Source organism: Hibiscus syriacus, unplaced genomic scaffold (genome assembly GCF_006381635.1).
Source record: "Hibiscus syriacus cultivar Baekdansim isolate YM2019G1 unplaced genomic scaffold, ASM638163v2 tig00005939_pilon, whole genome shotgun sequence".
Classification (NCBI taxonomy): domain Eukaryota; kingdom Viridiplantae; phylum Streptophyta; class Magnoliopsida; order Malvales; family Malvaceae; genus Hibiscus; species Hibiscus syriacus.
The window spans coordinates 730,395-753,732 of NW_024062073.1; the positions used below are offsets into that span (position 1 = coordinate 730,395).

The 23,338-nt window shown below is 35.3% G+C and overlaps 1 pseudogene; it reads right to left on the reverse strand.

Annotated features, from left to right (window-relative positions):
* Positions 1 to 76: 76 nt before the first annotated feature.
* LOC120200308 lies at positions 77 to 16,161 on the reverse strand (annotated as a pseudogene).
* Between the last annotated feature and the right edge of the window lie 7,177 nt (positions 16,162 to 23,338).

The window sequence follows — 23,338 nt, forward strand, 5'->3', positions numbered from 1 at the left end:
GAGCACTAAAACAATCTGCAAATTTAGCTATCTAGCACAAAAAAAATATCTAAATTCCCAATTGGGTCCAAAGAAATCAGTGTGAGGCCACTTGAGTCCCTGAATCGTTGCTAATAGCTTCAATCTTTCTCGATTTCCTCTTGTGCCCAACCTCTGATGACAACCTGACCAATATCCAACATTAACTCCCAAAATATAAAATTATCTAAATTTCATATAAATCATATTTTTTATCTTCTGTTTTATAAATTTATTATAACCTAATTTTAAATTTTATCTTATTTTATTATATTGGTACCACTTGATTTAGTGATACACAATATCTATTCCCAAAAAAAAAGTGTTACACAACATTGTAAAAAATTAAATGCGTAAAATACACGTTTATTACCTAAATTATTAATTTTGATTTATTTTAGTATCTAAACTTTTAATGTTTAAAATTATACCTAAAGTTTAGTTTTTTGATTCATTTTAGTGCCGTTAAAAACTTAACGTTAAATTTTGAAAAAAATTGAAAGTTTAGGTATTAAAACAAACCAAAACTAATAATTTATGTACTGAACGTCTTATGTTTTTAACGACGTGGTACTAAAATGGAAAAAAAACTAAATGTTAGGTATGTTTTTGGAAAAAAAATAAAAGTTTAGATACTAAAACATATAAAAACTGATATTTTAAGTACTAAAGCATAGTTTACCCAAATTAAATTAATGATCGAACTTGTTAAACCACTCATTCACTGTTCAACTAGTTCAACAATAATTAAATAAAAATAAATAAATAAACTACAAAAAAAAATCGTAACCAATTCATGCCAACTAAATCATTCATTTTTCTAATGTTACACAATGATTCGTAATTTTTTTAATAGCTCTATCTTGTACTAACTTTACAAAATGAATCAAATTATTTAGTAAATTAACATAGAAAGTAAAGTTTAAAATTTCATAATTTTGATAATTTTAATTTTAATTTTAACTTAATATAAAATAACAAATATTTAATTAAATTTCGTATTACACAATTTTTTCATGACCCAAAAAATTTCATTTAGCATAATATCTTATTAATCTTATCCATTTGTATGTATATAATCATATGTTTAAAAACAGACAAAACAAGAAGTACTTTTGACATGCTGGTAAGAAGATAAAGATAAAACAACAATGTAGGAACAAATTCATATAAACGACTAAGCTTAAATTTTGAGGTAAATTATAAGTTTAGTATCTAAACTATTACTTTCAATTTTTTTCAAAATCATATCTAACGTTTAGTTTTTGTTTTGTTTTAGTACCTCGCAGTTAAAAAATTAACAGGTGATTTGCACGTGGAACCTTTTCTATGGGTAAATTGCATCATTCATCACTTCTATTTTGGTCACTAAAGTTTAATTTTTTTAATTTAATTACTTAACCAAATTATTCCTAATTTAATCACTCTAACTTTTAAGTTTATTTTTATTTTTAATTATATATTAATAAAATGTCATGTCACAAAAATTATAATAAAATAAATTAGAGTGATTAAAATAGGAACAATTTGAAAGTTGAGTAGTTAAATTGAAACATTTTAAACTTTAGTACCAAAATAGGAGTGAGAAGATAATTGATTGAGGAATGATGTAATTTACCCATAAAAATGTAGTGTCGTTAAGATTTTAATGCCAGGTGCTAAAATGAAACAAAAACAAATCATTAGGTATGGTTTTGAAAAATTGAAATTTTAGATACTAAAGCATATCAAAACTGATAGTTTATGTATCAAAACGCGTAATTTATCGTAAATATTAGTATTATTATTATATGAATGAAGAAATATGTCTAGCATGCATACCCCAAGTCCAAGTGCAAGGAGGTGTCGGAATGATCTTCATCGTCGTCGTAGTTGTTATCGTCATTGTCATCGACCGAAACTACGTCAAAATCGAAAGCAACCTTTGAAGTGTTGGGAGAGAATATTATTTGCAGAGGATTGAGTTGTAGTAAATTTGAGCCTGTTTTTTTGTTGCAACTCCTCAACCTTAGTGATATGTGTCACAGAGATAATTAAATTGATATTACAAACACTTAATTTATTTTGGTCATATTTCATGTAATAATATAATAGTTAGATTTAATGTGTACCTGTTTACGTAGACTCTCCTTCTCAATAAGAGCTTTCTGCTCCTGAAAAAAATAAATATGTTAAAAGCACTATATTTTCATATATATTAAGTTGTAAACTCCATTAAAGAAATGGGTAAATTATGCGTTTAGTATATAAACTATTAATTTTGGTCATTTTAGTACCTAAACTTTCAACTTTTTCAAAACCATACCTAAACTTTAGTTTTTATTTTATTTTAGTGCCCTCATTCAAAATTTAAGTTTTTTTTTAAAAAAATAAAAGTTTAGGTACTAAAACGGACCAAAACTGATGGTTTAGGTACTAAACACGTGATGTTACTAACTGCGGGATACTAAAATGAAACAAAAATTAAACGTTAGGTATGGTTTTGAAAAATTGAAAGTTTATATACTAAAATGGGTCAAAACTGATAGTTTAGATACTAAATGTGTAGTTTACCCTAACGAAATTACATGTAGTTAAATGTTTTAAGCTGCTCCATTAGAAGTTGCTCCTGAAACACCACAACTCCACTTCAACAACTTTTTATTTCATTTTTATTAATTTGACTTATTAATTGATTAATCGAGATCAGATAATACAAAGACTTATTATTACGAGATAATTATTTAAATATATTTTGTTGAATAAAGAGAGGTGGATGAGTAGGGGTGTAAATGAACAAAATGTTCGGCAAACTATTCGTGAATCATTCGTATAACATCATTTATTAAGCTAAATAAATAAATATAAACAAAAAATTTATGTTCTTAATAAACGAATGAACACGAACAAATATGTGTTCAGTTTGTTTATGTTTATTGTCCGCTCGGTATGAGTACTATAAATGAGTACGGATATGTGTGCAAGTATACACAATCGAACAAGTAATACAGTGATAAGTTGAGTATCATCTCCACAGGGAATTGGGGAAATCAAATAGGTTTGTCAAGGCACTTTACTTTGTCACCTAAGTAAAGTTAGTTATGGTATGTACAAATGATAATGTTGTGGCAAAATGAGATGGATGTTGTGGAAATGGAATAGTGGTATGGTAGCAAATGGATGTGTTGTGGAAAATTAAATTGATGCATGCAAACAAATGGAAATGTCAAGGCAAAATAAAAATGCAAATACTAGATTTAATATATATAGGACTTTAGCTTTCTCACACGACAAGCTGTTATGGGAATGAGTGGTAGGAGTCACTAGGAAAATCTAAGTCTATTTCTCTTAATGGTATTTCTTCTTTGCCTAACTTGCCCGATAGAGTCTACAGAGGTGCCCTATGCTATCTCTAGTAAGGGACTCGATAGATTAAAGATGCCCTGGCAAATCCGATTGGCGTAAACCCCTACAGTGATACTATTGGTTCAGATAATAGGATATGTCTCAGCAATACCTTTTTGCGGTCGCATTAACATCTAACCTATCATTTCTGTATAGCTCCTTTTAGTCGAATAAAATCCTAGCCTTATCTCTAAGGTGGATTAGGCCTAGTTACTACCTAGAACCCCTTGTTTATGTAGTTCCTCTCTAGCTTCTCTCGAAGACTAAAGATAAATTGCCAAGGCATTCTCTCGAACCCTCAAGCTCTCCTAAGGAAAGGCTACTCTCGTAGCTCCTACAACCTTAAGGCATTAAGTTTCACAAACAAAACAGAATAAAGCATAGAAAATCAACCATTCATTGCAATAAAAACTTAAACATCCAAGCGAACTCCCACCAAATAGGATTAGTTCATGGTGGTGTTCAAAATAAACAAGCAGAAAGCAAGTTTCATTCGTTCCTTACAACCTATCAACAAAATATGAAATCAAGAACTAAAGGGAGGAGAAAAAGCCTTCAACGTGCACTGCCAAATGCCTTTCTCAGCCAGCAAGAACTGCTCCTAGCGAACTAGCTCCTCTCGAATGCTTAGAACGTCACTCCCTTCGACTTGTCAAGAAAAAATGCCACGGTAAGTAAGATTGACGGATAAAGATGAGACCTTCTCTCTCTAACTTTTTAAGCTCAAATCTAGGTGGAACCAAAGTCCTCTTCCATGTGGCTTCATCCTCTATTTATAAGGGAAAACAAATCCTAGGACTTGATATTAACTTTCCTAAGAAACCCCAAAAACTATGATTAAGTGCTTAGAAGTCGAGCAAGACAGGCTATGATGCAGCCTATGTAGCTGGTTGATGGTCCGAAAAAATCCCGTTGCTGGTACCCAATGATAGATAGGATCTACAGGGTCAGGCGGTGTTATCAGCAGAACTGGCGGAAGCAGTGCTGATCCCTCCAGGCAGATCTTTGAGGTGGATTTCTCGAGCAGAGCTCTCGGGGAGTCGGATACAGCTGGCTTCAAAAATATCATCTCGCAATGTGAGCACTTTTGAAATGCCGGCTGAACTCGAAAAATTCATTTTGCTCATTCATATACTTATGTCAAGGCATTTTCTTTCCTATTTTCCTTGCTTTCAAGACCTGCACATCATCAGACAAGTACCTTTCCTATAAAGCAGCACCATAGTAAAAATAAAATGCTGCGACAAACTGAATTCCACCACATGCAACTAAATACTTCTAAATGCATCTACATGGTCCTAAATGAGCTATTAAACACTCAATAACTTAAGTGAAAAGGTCCCAAAATGTGACCTTTTACGGAGTTATCACACCCCCAAACTTAAGCTATTGCTTGTCCTCAAGCAATGGATATTAATAAGCAAAACAAAAATACCATGACAAGTTCAGAAGCCAAATAGTTTCATGGAATAAAATTTCAGCCCTCAGCACATATGGTTTCAACATGCTAGACTAGGTTTGAGAATTCAAGTACTGTCCCCTAGAACATGATTCTTTGTGTGGGTGTGTGTGTGTTTGTATCCAGTCCATTCTTAACAAACTTAAAAAAAAATTACCTAAGCTTTCTTAAGTTTCCAAGACATTTTCCAAATCAACTCTTATCTTGCATTTATTTTCTTTTATTAGTTCTGCTACGAGGGGAGTCAGCCTATCACTCTACCATCCCACACTCTAGGTGAAAGGGAGCATACTTTCCACCCCCGAGCTAGTTAGGTAGAGTCATCCCGTGACATCTTTCATTCACTCATATGCTGTGGCATAGCAGAGTGTCCCTCTACAGATATGTAGAGGCATCTATTCACATCTTCATTTCATAATTTTTTTAGCAAAGCATAAACGGGGCTTTCAATAGTCAAAGTTTTATGCCACGACATTTTAATAATTCACTTATAAAAAATTTCTAAGATTCTCAAGCATGGAAAATATATAATCGTGTATTCAAGAATTTCAGAGAAATAAGTAATAGGGTTGGTTCTATCATCCTCAACCAGTCATGTACATTCTATCTTAGTCATCACATTCATCATCATCGGGCATCCTTAACAAATTCCAGAAAACTATTTAGGCAATTACTAATGTCATGGCATATGTATTTTACTACTACTATCATGCAGTGATGTGAGAACTCTACTTACCCCAAACTTGAGAGAAACATTGTCCCCAATGCTTACTAAAACTAAGGAAAATGAAACTACATGCTATGAATGCAATGCAGATGCAAGGTACCTTAGCTTTACGTGGGTGGTAGTGCAGCGGTTGCTCGGCGAGTGTGCTTTCTTAGTTTTGCGGGCTAGAATGTTCAGAGCCAGATGCAGGTGCAACTAGAGGACTGTTGGGTCCCTCTGGAACAGCTGGGAGTGGAGGCTCCCGATGCTGAGATGCCTTCCTAAGGCGATGTCGGCTCCTACGCAAAGGAGCTTGTCGTGGTATCTCAAATTGTGACTCCCCGGTTGACTCCATGGGCTGTGGTACCTCAGGGTGTTCTTCATCCATTGGTGCAGCAGGTTGCGGAATATCAGGTTGCTCTGCCGCCAATGGTTCAACAAATTGTGCTACTTTCGGGATATTAGCGAGTTGGAGGTTTGCTTCTCGGTCTGCATCAGGTGACACAGCATTGACTGGATCAGCTTCAACAGGCTCTTCTGCTTCAGTAGTCTGGTGATTATCTCTATTGGATGAGTGCTGATCATCAGTTAGAATAGGGCAGGGTACTCCTGCAAATGTCTCGGCATCCTCATTTGGTGGCACCAGTGATTCAGGGAAAACAGGGATGGTGAAGTTTATGTGTGGTAGAAACTCCATCAAGGCATTGGTGAGAAACACATCTCGACGCTTAGCATAGGCAAAATATGTCATCAGTTTGTCGGACAGCTGCTCGACATGCTCTTGAGTGCGCTGGACTGCCTGCTCCAGGGCGTTTGAAGTTGCCCTGGCATATGGAAATAGTGTAGTGAGAGATGTGGTTGCCTCTTTTTCCGTTCCTTTGGCTTTCTTGTAACCCAACAGCAGAGGGATTTTCGCTTTGGTAATACCAGTAATACCCGGTAAAAGCTCATCAAAAAAAATTTCAGGAACCTTCTTTTTATGGCATAAAGCGGTGATGAGATTTGGAAATACCAGGGCACTTGCAGGTCACTTCAAGCACAGATGAGCCTGGTTCACAATAATTTTCCCTACATCGATGGCTCGCTCGAATATGATGGAATGTAGCAAAAGCATCCGCTGGCAAGACACGATGGTGTTGTGGGAAGTGGGTAAGAATTTGTGCTTCATGAAATGATTCCACAACTTCACTTGTGGAAGTAGTCTCCCCGATCCACGGTCTTGCGGCTTATTTCCTAACCATTCCATTGCATGTCGGGAAGATAGGGGTCTTCCAGGATACCTTGGTAAGTTTCATTGTCAGCTTCTTGAGCGAAACTAGCATGGAGGTCTTCATCAATATGCAATTTAAAATAGTGATTAATGGCAGAATGAGTAAAAAGAATAGAAATGCCGCGAACCACCATGACATGCTGATTTGGCTCAGTGATGTTTGAATAAAACTCCTTCACTATAGTTGTATTATGTTTGGTGACCACATCAAGCACTTCGCTCCCCAAATCGGCATCCTCCTCCTCAGGGAAGTTAAACCCCAACTCAAAAAAGACTCATCGATTCTTGATAGTTTGGAAATGATCGCGGTCGACATCATCAATAAAGTGAAGCGGCGAGGGTGGTGGATGGGGTCTTGATCGACCATTGTTCAAAGAGAAAACAAAGAAAAGTTGAAAAAGCTTGGAACTTGGCGGCGGTTATGGTGATTTCGGCAAAGGAGAAGAGAAGAAGATGAAAAAGAAAGAAGAAAAATTAAAGTGAAATAAAAGAAGAAGATAAAAACAAAAGAGAGATTTTGTGGGGTATAAAAGTGGATATGGTGGGGTCTAGGCGGGAATAAAACAAAAAAAAAGAGTAGAAATTTTAAGCTTAAGTGAAAATGAAAAGTGAAAAAGTTTCCCTCCTTTTACTATTCAAGTTTGCCACCTAAAATTTGCACAATCTTTCTCCACACACTTCACGTGCTCTCCATGTGGGTTAATCCTTGCAAAAATAAAATAAACCTAATTAATTAAAATAATAATAAAAACTAAAAGAATAGTAAAATAAAAATTATTTATGTTCATGAGTAAATTTAAAATGTCATGGCATCCTTAAGATGCCGGACGAGTGTCGACATCGTGCAAGAGCATCGCCGACTTGTCATGCGCATGTGGGATTCATTGGTAAGCCTTCAGGCGCTGGCTATTGACTTTAAAAATGGATCCATCGTCCATGTTCTTGATATCAATAGCGCCATATGGGTAAACATGGTGAACATCAAAAGGTCCCGACCATCGTGACTTTAGTTTACCAGGAAAGAGTTTGAGCCTTGAGTTGAAAAGCATCACTTTCTGGCCCACATGAAAATGTCATGGCAAAATACTTTTGTCATGACACTTCTTAGTCTTTTCCTTGTAGAGCTTGGCATTTTTATATGCTTGCACTCTAAACTCCTCCATTTCATTCAAGTGTAGCAATCGTTTCTCCCCAGCAAGTTGTGCGTCGAAGTTTAATTTCTTAATTGCTCAGTATGCTTTGTGTTCTAACTTCTAACTCAACTGGGAGGAGGCAGGCTTTTCCATATACCATCTTAAAAGGCGATATTCCCAGAGGCGTTTTGAATGCCATCCTATAGGCCCATAATGCTTCATCGAGCCTGGGAGACCAGTGTTTCCTTCGAGGGTTCACCACCTTCTCAAGGATTTGCTTGACTTCTCGATTGAACACTTCAGCTTGCCCATTTGTCTGCGGGTGATATGCCATGGCAATCTTATGTCGCACTCCATACTTCTGTAATGCCTTGGCAATTAATCTATTGTCGAAGTGGGTGCCTTCATCACTGATGATAGCTCTCGGTACTCCAAATCGAGTGAATATGTTCTTGTGAAGGAACTTGAGCACCGTCTTCGAATCGTTCCTTGGCGTAGCAATTGCCTCAACTCACTTCGAAATGTAATCCACCGCAAGCAGAATATATAAATCCCCAAAAGAAGATGAGAATGGTCCCATGAAATCAATACCCAAAACATCGAAAAGTTTTATCTCCAGAATATTTTGTAGCGGCATTTCATGTCGTCTGGAAATGTTTCCAGTGTGCTGGCATCGATCGCACGCCTTACAAAATTCGAGGGCATCTTTAAATAGTGATGGCCAAGAGAAGCCTGATTGAAGGACCTTTGCAGCAGTCCTCGAACCTCTAAAATGCCCTCCACAGGTTGCTGTGTGGCAATGGTATAAGATATTGCATTGCTTCTCTTTGGGGACACATCGTCTTATCATTTGATCGACACATTGCTTGAATAAGTACGACTCATCCCAAAAATAGAACTTGGCAGCATGCAGAAACTTCTTTTTGCCCTGGCAGTTTAGTTCATAAGGAAAAACACCACTAACAAGAAAATTAACGAGGTCAGCATACCACAGAATTACCGTGGAATATAAAATTTTCTCGTCAGGGAATTCTTCTTTAATATAAAAAATGTCATGGTATTCTGAAATGTTCTCTAGCCTAGATAAGTGGTATGCAACCTGATTTTCAGTACCTTTCCTATCAACTACCTCTTAGTCAAATTCTTTCAATAATAATATCCATCTAATTAGTCTAGGCTTGGCATCTTTCCTGTTCACTAAATATTTTATCGTTGAATGATCAGTGTGAACTATAACTTTGGTGCCTATCAAGTATGGCCTAAACTTGTCAAATGCAAATACCACGACAAGTAATTCTTTCTATGTGGTCGTGTAATTTAACTGTGAATCATTTAAGGTACGGCTAGCATTATAAATCACATGAAAAATTTTACCTCTACGTTGCCCAAGCACAACTCCCACGGCAAAATCACTTGCGTCGCACATTAACTCGAACAGTGCTGTCCAGTCTGGGGGAACTACGATCGAAGCAGATATAAGTCTTTGCTTCAGCTCTTTGAATGCGCCATGGCATTGTTGATTGAACACAAATGGTTGGTTCTGTTGCAGTAGGGTACACAAGGGCTTGGATATTACAGAGAAGTCCTTGATGAATCTTCGATAAAGTCCGACATGTCCAAGGAAACTCCGAATGCCCTTGACAGAGTTTGGTGGGGGAAGTTTCTCGATCGCCTCGATCTTGGCCTTATAAACCTCAATGCCCTTTGCAGAAATCTTGTGGCCTAGAACAATGCCTTATGTTACCATGAAGTGGCATTTTTTCCAATGCAGTACGAGGTCGGCCTCTTCGCACCGCTTTAGCACCTTTGCCAAATTGCCGAGGCATTTTTGAAAGTCATCACCAGAAACAGAAAAATCATACATGAAAATTTCAAGATAATCCTCAACCATGTCAGAGAATATAGCTTGCATGCAGCGTTGAAAAGTTGTCGGGTATTACAGAGTCCAAAAAGCATTCTTCGGAAAGCATAAGTGCCATACGGGCACGTGAACGTGGTCTTCTCTTGGTCCTCTAGTACGATGGTAATCTGGTTATACCCCAAGTAACAGTCCAAGAAATAATAAAATGCCTTGCTAGCAAGTCGATCCAGCATTTGATCGATGAACGGCAAAGGGAAAAGATCCTTCTTGGTGGCCTTGTTAAGCTTACGGTAGTCCATGCAAATTCGCCACCCGGTGACCGTGCGAGTAGGTATCAACTCGTTGTCTTCACTTGTCACCATGGTCATGCCTCCTTTCTTGGGCACACATTGAACGGGACTTACCCATGAATTATCTGAAATGGGGTAAATTACTCCAGCATCAAGCCATTTGAGAATCTCCTTCATCACAACTTGCTTCATGATTGGGTTCAGTCTACGCTGCGGCTCTATGGATTTGCAGTGGCATTCTTCCAGCAAGATTTTGTGCATGCAGATGGTTGGACTTATTCCCTTCAGATCTGCCATTTTCCACCCTAACGCTTTCTTATGTTGTGACAAAACACTTAACAAACTCGTTTCTTGGTTAGGTGTAAGGGCAGAAGAAATAATCACAGGCAAAGTTTCATTACTACCCAGATAAGCATATTTAAGATACTGTGGCAAATTCTTAAGTTATAGGGTAGGAGCATGCTGTAATGAGGGCTTGGGAGGAACAAACTCTTCAAAGTGCAAAGGTTCAAAATGCATACCTAGGCTAGCCTTGAGAAAGCTAGGCTATTGTTCCTCGGATGAATGAAATTGTCCTGGCAAAATTGATCTATTATTGTTGTTGTTATTGTATCTACTTCAAAAATTCTCTGCCATTCTTCAGAATCATCCATGTACTTGAGAGATTGGAAGATATTCACAGTGACATGTTGATCGACCACTCGCATGGTTAGCTCACCCCTCTCACAGTCGATGAGAATTCGACCAGTAACTAGGAAAGGTCTCCCCAAGATGATGGGTGTTCTGGCATCGACCTCACACTCCAGAATCATAAAATCGACATGAAAAATGAACTTGTCGACCCGTACGATGACATCTTTAATTCGCCCCTCTGGTCGAACGTGCGAACGATCGGCTAAATGCAGGATGACCGAGGTGGGTCTCGCATTTCCTATCCCAAGCTTGACGAATATTGACTTAGGCATCAAGTTCACACTTGAACCAAGGTCACATAATGCCTTCCCAACAAATTTGTCTCCTACCGAACATGGGATGATGAAGCTGCCTGGATCATGCCTCTTTGGTGGCAGCTTACTTAAGGAAGAGCAAAATTCTTTTGCCATGGCAATTGTTTCATACTGCTCAACCTTTCTCTTTTTGGTAACAATCTCTTTGAAGAATTTGGCATCTTTCGGCATTTGTTCCATAGCCTCTAGAAAAGGAACATTGATTTGCAGTTGACTCAGAATGTCAACGAACTTCTTAAACTGGATATCTTTGTTATGTTTCTTCAGTTTTTGCGAAAAAGGGGGTAGGGGTCTGGCTTCTTGTACTGACAGGGTGCGAACAGAAGTTACCTTGGAATTTTTATTTTCCCCCTCAATTTCTTTACTTAACGAATCCTCAGCCTTTTCCTCTTCCACCGGTGCTTCTTCTTACACTTTTGGATCAGCTTGCTTGGTTACAGGGGGTGAATCATCATTCAGTCTTCCCCCAAACTACTCTTCAACATTAATTTGAGTACCACTTCGTAGAGTCAGCACACTGCAGTTCTCCTTTCTATGAGGTTTGGTGACTTCAGTGTCACTCGGTAATTGTCCTGGTTTGCGTTCTTGTAATGCCGCGACAATTTGACCAACTTGACTCTCCAACGCCCTCAGCGATGAACTATGGCTCTGAAGCATAGCTCCTTGATTTTTGATGGAGGTTGTGTGGTCTTGTTGCATTGTCTTTGTTGTCGCAATAAACTCTTGCATTGTGGCCTCCAAAGAACTTGTATTTGATGAAGATGGTCATCCATTGTTAAAATTATGCCATGGCATATTCGATTGATAACCCTGGGAGTCATTGAAATTCTACTGCCGAGTTGGTTGATGGGTATTGCTGGATCCTTGATTTCCCCACGAAAAGTTTGGATGCTGACGACATCCAGGATTATACGTGTTAGAATAAGGGTTATTGTTACCTCGATTAAAACTGCCCATAAAGTTGATGGATTCCTGATTGATTGGGCAATCACTTTCATTGTGATTGTTGTGGCATAATAAACAAGCTGAATGGGTTGCCTTCACTTCTCTCACCACACTTGGCCTTTGCAAAATTTTCAGCATGTTGGTGATAGCAGCAAGTTAGGCGAACACGTTATCTTTAGAATCTAGGTCAAAAGCTCCGTGTGATTTGCGCCCAACTCCAAGCCTTGTGGATGGAAACTGATAATCATTAGTGGCAATCTTATCCAGAATGTCAAATACCTCTGCTGGTAATTTGTCAAGTAACGTCTCATTTGTCGAGGCATCTAGCATCATCCTCGTGCGTGCATTTACTCCATTATAGAACATCATCACTTGTGTCTAATCTTGAAAACCATGGTTTGAACACTTGCGAAGCAATACCTTTTATCGATCCCAGCATTCATACATCGACTCGTCATCAGCCTGACGAAAGGAAGCAATGTCGTTCCTCAGTTGGGTGTTCATATTTGGAGGATTATACCGCAGCAAAAAAATTTTGCACAGATCAGTCCAAGACTCCATTGAACCCGCTGGAACGCCGCTCAACCACGCCCTTGCTCGGTCACGCAGGGAGTACGAAAATAGCTTTAATTTGAGAACAGCTTCGTGCACCCCTTGTTGGCGGAAAGAATCACACACCTCTAAGAAATTACGAATATGATGCATGGCATCTTCATTTGGCATGCCCCCAAACTATCCTATGGAGTTCAGCATATTGAACATGACAGGTTTGAGCTCAAAGTGGGCTGCCTGAATATCTGGGGCCATAATTCCAGGATTTAAATCCTCTAAGATTGAATTTAGGTGATCACGGATGGCACGAGGTCTGGCTGCGTTTCCAGCATTTAAATTTGCCCTGGCATTCTGAACCTCCTCATGACTGATACCTTATTTCTGAGTTGGTACATGTTTACACGTTGAGCGCGTCTTCGTTTACTAAAAAGCCTCTCAATTTTAGGATTAATCGGTTCTAATGGCTCTTCAGGGTTGCTTCGGGTCATGTACCTAGAAAAATAAATGAAGAAAAATTAAGGACAATAAAAAAAATAAAGCAAACTAAAAAGAAAATATGAACAAGTAAAATAAAAATGCTATGACAAATCAATTTAACTTCCAGTTGCAAACTCCCAGGCAACGGCGCCAAAAACTTGTCCGCTCGGTATGAGTACTATAAATGAGTGGGAATATGTGTGCAAGTATACACAATCAAACAAGTAATACAGTGATAAGTTGAGTATCGTCTCCACAGGGAATTGGGGAAACCAAATAGGTTTGTCAAGGCACTTTACTTTGTCACCTAAGTAAAGTTAGTTATGGTATGTACAAATGATAATGTTGTGGCAAAATGAGATGGATGTTGTGGAAATGGAACAGTGGTATGGTAGCAAATGGATATGTTGCGGCAAATTAAATTGACGCATGCAAATAAATGAAAATGTCAAGGCAAAATAAAAATGCAAATACTAGATTTAATATATATAAGACTTTAGCTTTCTCACACGACAAGCTTCTATGGGAATGAGTGGTTGGAGTCACTAGGAAAATCTAAGTCTATTTCTCTTAATGGTATTTCTTTTATGCCTAACTTGCCCGATAGAGTCTACAGAGGTGTCCTATGCTATCTCTAGTAAGGGACTCAACAGATTAAAGATACCTTGCCAAATTCGATTGGCGTAAACCCCTGCAGTGATCCTATTGGTTCAGATAACAGGATATGTCTCAGCAATACCTTTTTGCGGCCGCATTAACATCTAACATATCATTTTTGTACAGCTCCTTTTAGTCGAATGAAATCCTAGCCTTATCTCTAAGATGGATTAGGCCTAGTTACTACCTAGAACATCTTGTTTATGTAGTTCCTCCCTAGCTTCTCTCGAAGACTAAAGATAAATTGCCAAGGCATTCTCTCGAACCCTCAAGCTCTCCTAAGGAAAGGCTACTCTCGTAGCTCCTACAACCTTAAGGCATTAAGTTTCACAAACAAAACAAAATAAAGCATAGAAAATCAACCATTCATTGCAATAAAAACTTAAGCATCCAAGCGAACTCCCACCAAATAGGATTAGTTCATGGTGGGGTTCGAAATAAACAAGCACAAAGCAAGTTTCATTCATTACTTATAACCCATCAACAAAATATGAAACCAAGAACTAAAGGGAGGAGAAAAAGCCTTCAACGTGCACTGGCAAATACCTTCCTCAGCCACAAAGAACTGCTCCTAGCGAACTAGCTCCTCTCGGATGCTTAGAACGTCACTCCCTTCGGCTTGTCAAGGAGAAATACCACGGCAAGTAGGATTGACGAAGAAAGATGAGATATTCTCTCTCTAACTTTTTAAGCTCAAATCTAGGTGGAACCAAAGTCCTTTTCCATGTGGCTTCATCCACTATTTATAGGGGAAAACAAATCCTAGGACTTGATATTAACTTTCCTAGAAAACCCCAAAAACCATGGTTAAGTGCTTGGAAGTCGAGCAAGACAGACTATGATGAAGCCTGGGTAGCTGGCTGATTGACCGGCAAAATCATGTTGCATGCATCCAAGGACAGACAGGATCTGTAGGGTCAGGTGGTGTCATCAGCAAAACCGGCGGTAGCAGCGTCGATCCCTCCAGGAAGATCTTCGAGGTGGATTTCTCGGGCAGAGCTCTCGGGGAGTCGGATACAGCTGGCTTCAAAAATATCATCTCGCAATGTGAGCACTTTCGAAATGCCGGTTGAACTCAGAAAACTCATTTTGCTCAGCCATATACTTATGTCACGACATTTTCTTTCCTTTTTTCATTGCTTTCAAAACTTGTACATCATCAGACAAATACCTTTCCCATAAAGCAGCACCGCAGTAAAAATAAAATGCCACGACAAACTAAATTCCACCACATGCAACTAAATGCTTCTAAATGCATCTACATGATCCTAAATGATCTATTAAACACTCAATAACTTAAGTGAAAAGGTCCCAAAATGTGACCTTTTACGGAGTTATCATTTACTCATTTTCGTTTTATTTTTTACATTTTGAATATTTGTGAAGATAGAGACTTAATTGAACATAAGCTAAACTTTGGAGTTCAAATTATGAAATCCAAGGAAACTAATGACCAGTGGTATAACTTCACTATTTTTCTTTGGTTTGAAAATAAAAGGGTAGAACGATAGTGTAGGTTGACAAACAATAAACTAAAAATGTTAAACGAATATGTTTACGAAAGTTAAACAACATGTTATTGAACACTAAATGAACGAACACGAACACACTCAAAACTAAATAAATTAACACAATACAATTTAAACGAATACGAACCAAACATGAACTCTTTCAAAAATAAATAAACGAACACAAACATAACTTGATTCGTTTAAAATCAGTTCATTAACATCCATACAAGGAATGAAAATGGAGATTGAAGAGTACCTTATGCTCTTTAACTGAGAATAACCCTTCATTTAATTGATTCTCCATTTGTTGCAGCTCCATGAAACTCACACCCTCCAACTCCTTACCATTCAATCTCCTGCAACTCTTTCATTTACCCAATTTTCTTTTCTTATTTTAATAATGGAAAAGACATAATGCCAAAATTAGCCCCCATGTGTATCAAAATAGTCATTTTACACCTCTATTCTATTTTTAAAACATTTTGACCCCCTTAATGCTTCATTTTAGGGCAAAACAACTCCTAACATTTGACAGAATAATCACTTTGTCCCTTCTTTTTTTTTTGTAGCCTTCAACATTTCATTTTAGGCTAAAAAAGACTCGTATTTTATAGCGTTGATAGTGTGTTAACTAATGGATTTTATCTATAGAACGAGTTTTTTGCCCTGAAGTGAATCGTTGATGCCAAAATAGTCATAAAAATAAGAACTAAAATGACCATTTTAATACACGTCAGGGCCTATTTTTTGGTATTATGCCAATGGAAAATGCAAGAAAGAAGCTTACACATATGCAGCACAGAACCTTAAATACTCCTCCTTCAGGATGTTCATATCAATTGGTTTAGGGTTTGGCTTTTGGTAAACCAATGCACAACAAAACACCACCATCACAATCAATGCAAATTAATTGCAGGGTAAATTACACATTTAGCTAAACTTTCTTTTTTTAAAATCATATCTAAAGTTTAGTTTTTATTTAATTTTAGTACTTGCGGTTACAAACTTTAGTTTTTGTTTCATTTTAGTATCCTATTCAAAATTTAACATTATGATTTGAAAATTTTGAAAGTTTAGGTACTAAAATGGATCAAAATCGATAATATAGGTTCTAAATGCGTTAAGTTTTTAACGGTGGGATACTTAAATGAAATGAAAACTAAACGTTAGGTATTATTTTGAAAAAATTGAAAATTTAGATACTAAAACGGACTAAAACTGATAGTTTAAATATTAAATGAGTACTTTATCATTGACCAAATTTTGGTTCAACATTGACATTACCTCTTGTTTTTCTTCATCAGGAGATTCATCCAATGCTTTCCCTCTAATGTATCTTGAAAGAGTTTCTTCCATGCTACATTCAATGTTCATCATCAATTCATTTGTTCCATATAGATTATAGGCTAAACTACACACTTAGTCCTTCAACTATCATTATTGTTTTGTTTTAATCATCCAACTACTTTTTGTTTCAAAATCATACTTAAGTTTATAATTACGTTTTGATTTCAGTTTGGTCATCTACACGATGATGTTGGCATGTCAGCATAAATAATGTCATCCCATCATTGAAAAAAATTACAAAAAATATCACATCAGTGGTTCTATTAATTTTTTAATAACGAATGATAAAAATAAACAAAAATATAACGTTAAGTAAGCATTTTTTTTAAAAATAGATTATTTTACTTTTTCAATAATTTCCTCCCTATGAGAAAAAGAAAACCACTCATGATGCAAAGGGTTTTTCTTGTGCATGATAAAGCATGTTTTTTTTAAATTATGCATTTAGTACCTAAATTATTAGTTTTGGTCCGTTTTAATACTTAAACTTTCAATTTTTTTCAAAATCATACTTAATGTTTAGTTTTTGTTTCATTTTAGTACCCCATTTTTAAAAGTTTAATGAATTTAGTACCTAAACTATCAGTTTTGGCCTATTTTAGTACCTAAACTTTAAAAAAATTAAATTTAATGTTAAATTTTGAATAGGGATACTAAAATGAAACTTTAGATATGGTTTTGAAAAATAAAAAATTTAGGTACTAAAACGGATAAAATCTAATAATTTAAGTACTAAACACGTAATTTACTCTTTTTTAATGATTAAAGCAATTAAGAAGTAAAAATTCAGTTTTTTGTTTATATAAGGCTTATATAACACATAAGCACCTAAAGAATATCATCTTTTTCATTTAAGTACCTAAAGTATTTTTTGATCAAAAAAATAGTTAAAGTTATTTTTTTAGTCAAAATAGGTACTTGGTCCTAGACCATTTATAAACCCTGCCGTTGCTGGAGAAAATAATGACACCAACTTCAGCATCGCACAAAATGGACAACTCTTTTGATTTCTTCAACAACCCATATCTTCTCTTTGAGAATGTCACTTGCTTGATTTTCAAATTCTCTATCTTTTTTATCTCAATCTTCCCTCTTCCCATTTTCTTTTCTCGGGAAAAAAACCCAAAATTTTCTTTTCTTTTACTCTTTCAAAGCAAAGAGCAGTCGTAGTAAACAATACAAAAAAATGATCATGGAAAATTTAAGATGAGAATAGTGGATTTTGTATATAACTACGCTTCTCATGTAGGATGGAACAAGTAATGGAAGGAAAGTGTGACTGAAATTATGATATATTGGAAAAAATATGACAGATGGGATACTATATCTAGCAATTCTCCATATATGGAAGTCTTTTTTATTAGGATAAACTACGTGCTTAGTACTTAAACTATCAGTTTTGATTTGTTTTAGTACTTAAGCTTTAGTTTTTTCAAAACCATGCCTAAAGTTTAGTTTTTGTTTCATTTTAGTAACCCATTCAAAATTTAACATTAAGTTTTGAAAAAATTGAAAGTTTAGGTACTAAAACATATAAAACTAATAGTTTAGGTACTAAAACATATCAAAACTGATAGTTTAGGTATTAAACGTGTTAAATTTTTAACGGTGTGTAATAAAATGAAATAAAAACTAAAAATTAAATATGATTTAAAAAAATAAAAAATAGGTACTAAAACGACCAAAATTAATAATTTAGGTATTAAACACATAGTTTACTCTTTTTATTAAAGTAGTAGGTTTTTTCTTCTTACTCACCTTTCTTTACCCTTTTTTTAATTTTTACTCCTAATATATTTTAGGGTAATTATAAGAAAATGTTTATTTAAAATTTTCTTTTGTCTGTTATTCGCAATGTTATCAAAACCAGACCGGCCGGTTCAATCGGTTGAACCGGTAACCGATTGCATGTCCGGTCCGATCAGCCTCCAAAACCAGTTTTGTAATGAATCGTTAAAGAACCGGTTGGGAACCGAAAAAATCGGTGTGAACCGACGGTTCATACGGTTCTTTTTTTTAAATTAAACCAAACGATGTCGTTTGTTATGATTTTTTTCAGCCCCAAATTTATTTTCTGATTTTGCATATGGGTTAAGCCATTTTCACGAACGTTTGCAAGCGGTGAACCCTATCCCTTTTCCACTTTAGTTTCCTTCATAAACGTTCCGTCTTCGACATCATACTCCCTCACCGGCGTCGTACTCCGTCATCAGTAGCCTACTCCATCACCGATGCGCTCTACTCATCTTCCGCACAACATCACGACATTATCTTCGTTTCGGTTCCTACCATGTCTGAGCCACAAGTATTTTCTTTAATCTCAAATATTTTTTAGTGTTTCTGTTTGTGCTTGATTGAGTTCCTGCTAATAATGTTTACTTGTTTAGTGTTCCTGTTTCCACTTTTCCGTTCTTGTTCATTTTATTTTTTTTATTTTTTTCAATCATAAAATTAGGTTGTTGATTTCTTCGTAAAATACTATTGGGTTATTGTTTTCTTCGTAAATACTATTGGGTTGTTGCAGCAAATATCAATTATGTACTTTTTTTATTTAGTTGTTGATGAATTTCATTAGGTATTAACCTTAAATATTATGTTGTAGTTGATTTGAATCATTTTGTTTCACTTAATATTATGGTATTTAACTTATATATGTTATGACTTGTGATATTTTATACCTTTTAATATTGTGAATTTAAAAAGAGTGTTATATATATATATATATATATATATATATATATATTAATATTGGTTTGAATATTATGTAAAATTTTAAAAAATATATTTTATATAAATTGGTTCAATCGCGGTTTAACCACGATTGAATCAGTGCCTTCACCGGTTTAAGGTCCGGTCCAATTTTAAAAACATTGGTTATTCGTATACTCGTAAAGATGAGCACAAAATTCAAATTTGATAGGTTTTGAGTTTTGTTTTTAAATATCAGCCTTGGGTCGAGTCGTGCTTTTTGAAAGATAAGTTTAAGTTAGGTCAAGTTTGTGTTTAGGGTGAAAAATATTCGATCTGACTCAATCTAAAAAATGATGTAATTATATATTATTTATTTATGGATAATTACAATAATAATCTTGTCTATATTATTATTAAATTAGATCCATATTTTATCGAATAAAAATAAGATTTTTTTATAAATATATTTGTGTTGGGTCGAGTCGAGTCGAGTCGAGTCATATTCAAATTTTACATTTAAAGACGGGTCGAGTTTTAGATCAAGTGAAGTCACCTTAAATCCACAGTGGGTGTATATTTTATTATCAGTTCGGATTGACCAAAATTTTAACCCATACTCATCCCTACACGTACACGATACAATTATTTAAATCAAATTTCTCAAAATAATAATAATAATAATTCTTTTACCTCTAAAATCACAAATTTATCTCTCTCTCTTTTTTCTATTATATTTCTAACATGAAAAAATTATCATCTCGTATTCATTTGGTCATAGAATGCATAGCCCTTTCTAAAAAGTAGGTTGAGCATGCAAAACTTGCAATGACTCATGAGATTTGTGATTTTATATTTCATTAATAAAATATATTATTAAAAAAAGGTTTGTATACTTAAATGTAGCCTTTCTTTTTAATTTAATAATAATATTTTAAAAAAAAATAAAAGTAAAAATTGTTTCCAAATGCATTCTTATTGTATAATTTGTGAATGTCAACTGACTATTATTGTTGAGGTTAGGTTTCCCATTTGTCTTGGGCTTCTGTTAGATAAGTAGGGAAAGAAATTAAAATGATAAGACATTTGTGGGTAAGGGATAAATTACGTGTTTAGTACTTAAACTATCAGTTTTAGTCTATTTTAGTACATAAATTTTCATTTTTTTTAAAATCATACCAAATATTTAGTTTTTATTTCATTTTAGTATCCCGACGTTAAAAATTTAAAAAACAGGCTTGCCAACAATCATGGCTATATTTGTCGGTCGATGAAGCCCAGACTTTCTAGCCCGTACCTTTTCGAACCCCTAGACATGATTATGGCCTTCATTTTACCGAAAAATGTTTCAATACCCCCAAATCAACTATTAACTCTTTGACTTTTTCATCATCTGATCTACGTCGTCAACCGTTTGGTGGGCTTGAAACTAGACTATGTTGGTCGATTCATTATTCTCTCTTGGTCCACTGTTCTGATTTGTCATCCGTCTATCGGACTTTCCGTTAATTTTTTAATGGCATAGTACTAAAATGAAACAAAGACTAAACGTTAGATATAGTTTTGAAAAAAATTGAAAGTTTAAGTATTAGAACGAGCCAAAACTGATAGTCTAGGTACTAAATGTGTAATTTACCCAAAATTAAGATATCCCACTAAATTTGTTTTAAATCATTTCTTAAGAATTTTGGCTCTATGGGTAATTCCCCAAATTGTTTCTCAGTGTCAAATAGGCAATTCTTCAAGAATAATAAAATTGAAAATGAATTTTAGCATTATACAATAAATTGAGTTCATTAGTTTAGTAATTATATATGTAGCTTCAAAAAAAAATTATATATGGGTGTACATTAGTTTAATAATCAATTAAAATTAAATAATTACGAGTAAATTATAATTTACCTAAAACATACTTTTTCACATTTATAACCGAAAACTGTTTTTTGGCCCTCCAAAAGTAGAGAAAATAACCTCAGTGACCGAAAATGCCTTATAATATACGATTTTAACCAACTTTTTTTGGATTTACCAAAATGACCAATAAAATCGCAACGCGATCTTAAATTCACAACGCGAACTCTAATTTTTCAACTCAGTTTCCAAATTCGCAACGCGATTTTGAAAAATGTGTTGCGATAGTTAAAATGTGTTGCGAGAGTTTGAAAAATGTGTTGTTGCGATAGTGAAAACGTGTTGCTATAGTGTAAAAGATTCCCAAGCCATTTGTAAGATCTTAGTTTTAAACAATAAAGAATGTGTTGCGATAGTGTAAAAGATTCCCAAGTGTTTGCAATGCTCAATCCCACATAATATTGGAAACACTATTGGGAATGGGTATTTAAGGCTTGGATTTCCCACTTCCTTGTTGAGTGGAAGAGAACAAGGGGGACTCTCGCGCACCGCCGCCGCCGCCGTCTCGTCTCGGGTCGTGGTCATACGTGTCTTCGACACATCCGCGCGGATACTATCTTTTTAGAGAAAATTCTTAAGAAACAAATGCAATACCACTAGTCGTTGCGATTTTGGAAAATCGCAACGTGAACTTGGCCGCGAACTTGGACTATCGCAATGAATTTGGAAAATCGCAACGCGAACTTCGACTATCGCAACGTGAACTTGGACTATCGCGACGAATTTGGAAAATCGCAACACGAACTTCGACTATCGCAACGTGAACTTCGACTATCGCAACGAATTTTGAAAATCGCAACGCGAACTTGGACTATCGCAAAATCGCGTTGCGAATTTGGAAACTGAGTTGAAAAATTAGAGTTCGTGTTGCGATTTTGTTGGTCATTTTGGCAAATCCAAAAAAAGTTGGTTAAAATCGTATATTATAAGGCATTTTCGGTCACTAGGGTTATTTTCTCCCAAAAGTATTGCTGAACACACACTAAACCTTATTTGATGCTTAAATGTTCTTTTTAAATAGTTAGGTAAATTAGACATTTAGTAGTCTAAATTATTAATTTTGATTCATTTTAGTACTTATACTTTCAACTTTTCAAAAGGCTTAATAGTCAAAAACGTGCCCAACGTATGCCTTTTTTCTAGTTTGGTGCCTAACTTTTTTTCGGTCCAATTTGGGATGAACTTTTCATTCTGTAACTCGTTTTGGTAACTGGTCGTGATGGGCAGTTAATTTGGGACGTTAAATGTCACCTAGCATGGGTATAATAGTCAAAAATGAATTTTTTTAATTAAAATAATAACAAATTAAATAATTGAAATTGAAAAAAAAGAGGAAAAAACTATTTACCTTTAACCCTAAGTAATTTTTCCTCTCTTTCCTATCACTCTCTTCCCATTCTTCTCCACCCTTTTTTTATAGAAATTTTATTGAAGCCTAAGTCGGTTTTGGGAATCTGCAGGTAGGGAGTGAAGGATGTCAAGTGGAAGTTCAAGGCCTTGTTACAGTTCAATGGTCGTGGAATGTTATTGTGGAATGAAAGCTCCCATTTGGATTTCTAACAAGCCACGGAGTAAGGGGAAAATTTTATGGGTGTTGTCAATCGAAAGATGTAAGTTCTGATTTTGCAAGAAATTGTTTCTTGAAATTTTTTTCCAGTGGATAGAATCAGTGCATTGATGCTTTAATAGCCTAATAATTTAATTTTTTTGTATGGTACAGAATCAGTGTAATTTTTTCATGTGGGTAGACAATGACAAGACAATGGATGTATTGATGAAGACTTGAAATTTCAAGTGGAAATGTTGATGAACGAAAATAGGAATTTGAAAGTTGAAAACCAATAGTTGAACGAAATTGTAAAATGTGCAAAGAGGAGGACAAATGCTTTATTCTATAAGATAGTATTCTTTAATTCTTAGATAGTGTACTTCATGGTAAAATTTGGTCTTTAGATGAATGATGGTAAGACAATGGTAATTGAAGGAAATTGTAGTTGTTGTTGAAGCAAATTTGTTTCTTATAATGTTGGTGTAGTTGTTGTTGAAGGAAATTTGTTTCTTGTAGTGTTGTGTAGTTGTTGTTGAAGGAAGTTTGTTTCTTGTAATGTTTCTTATAATTAGG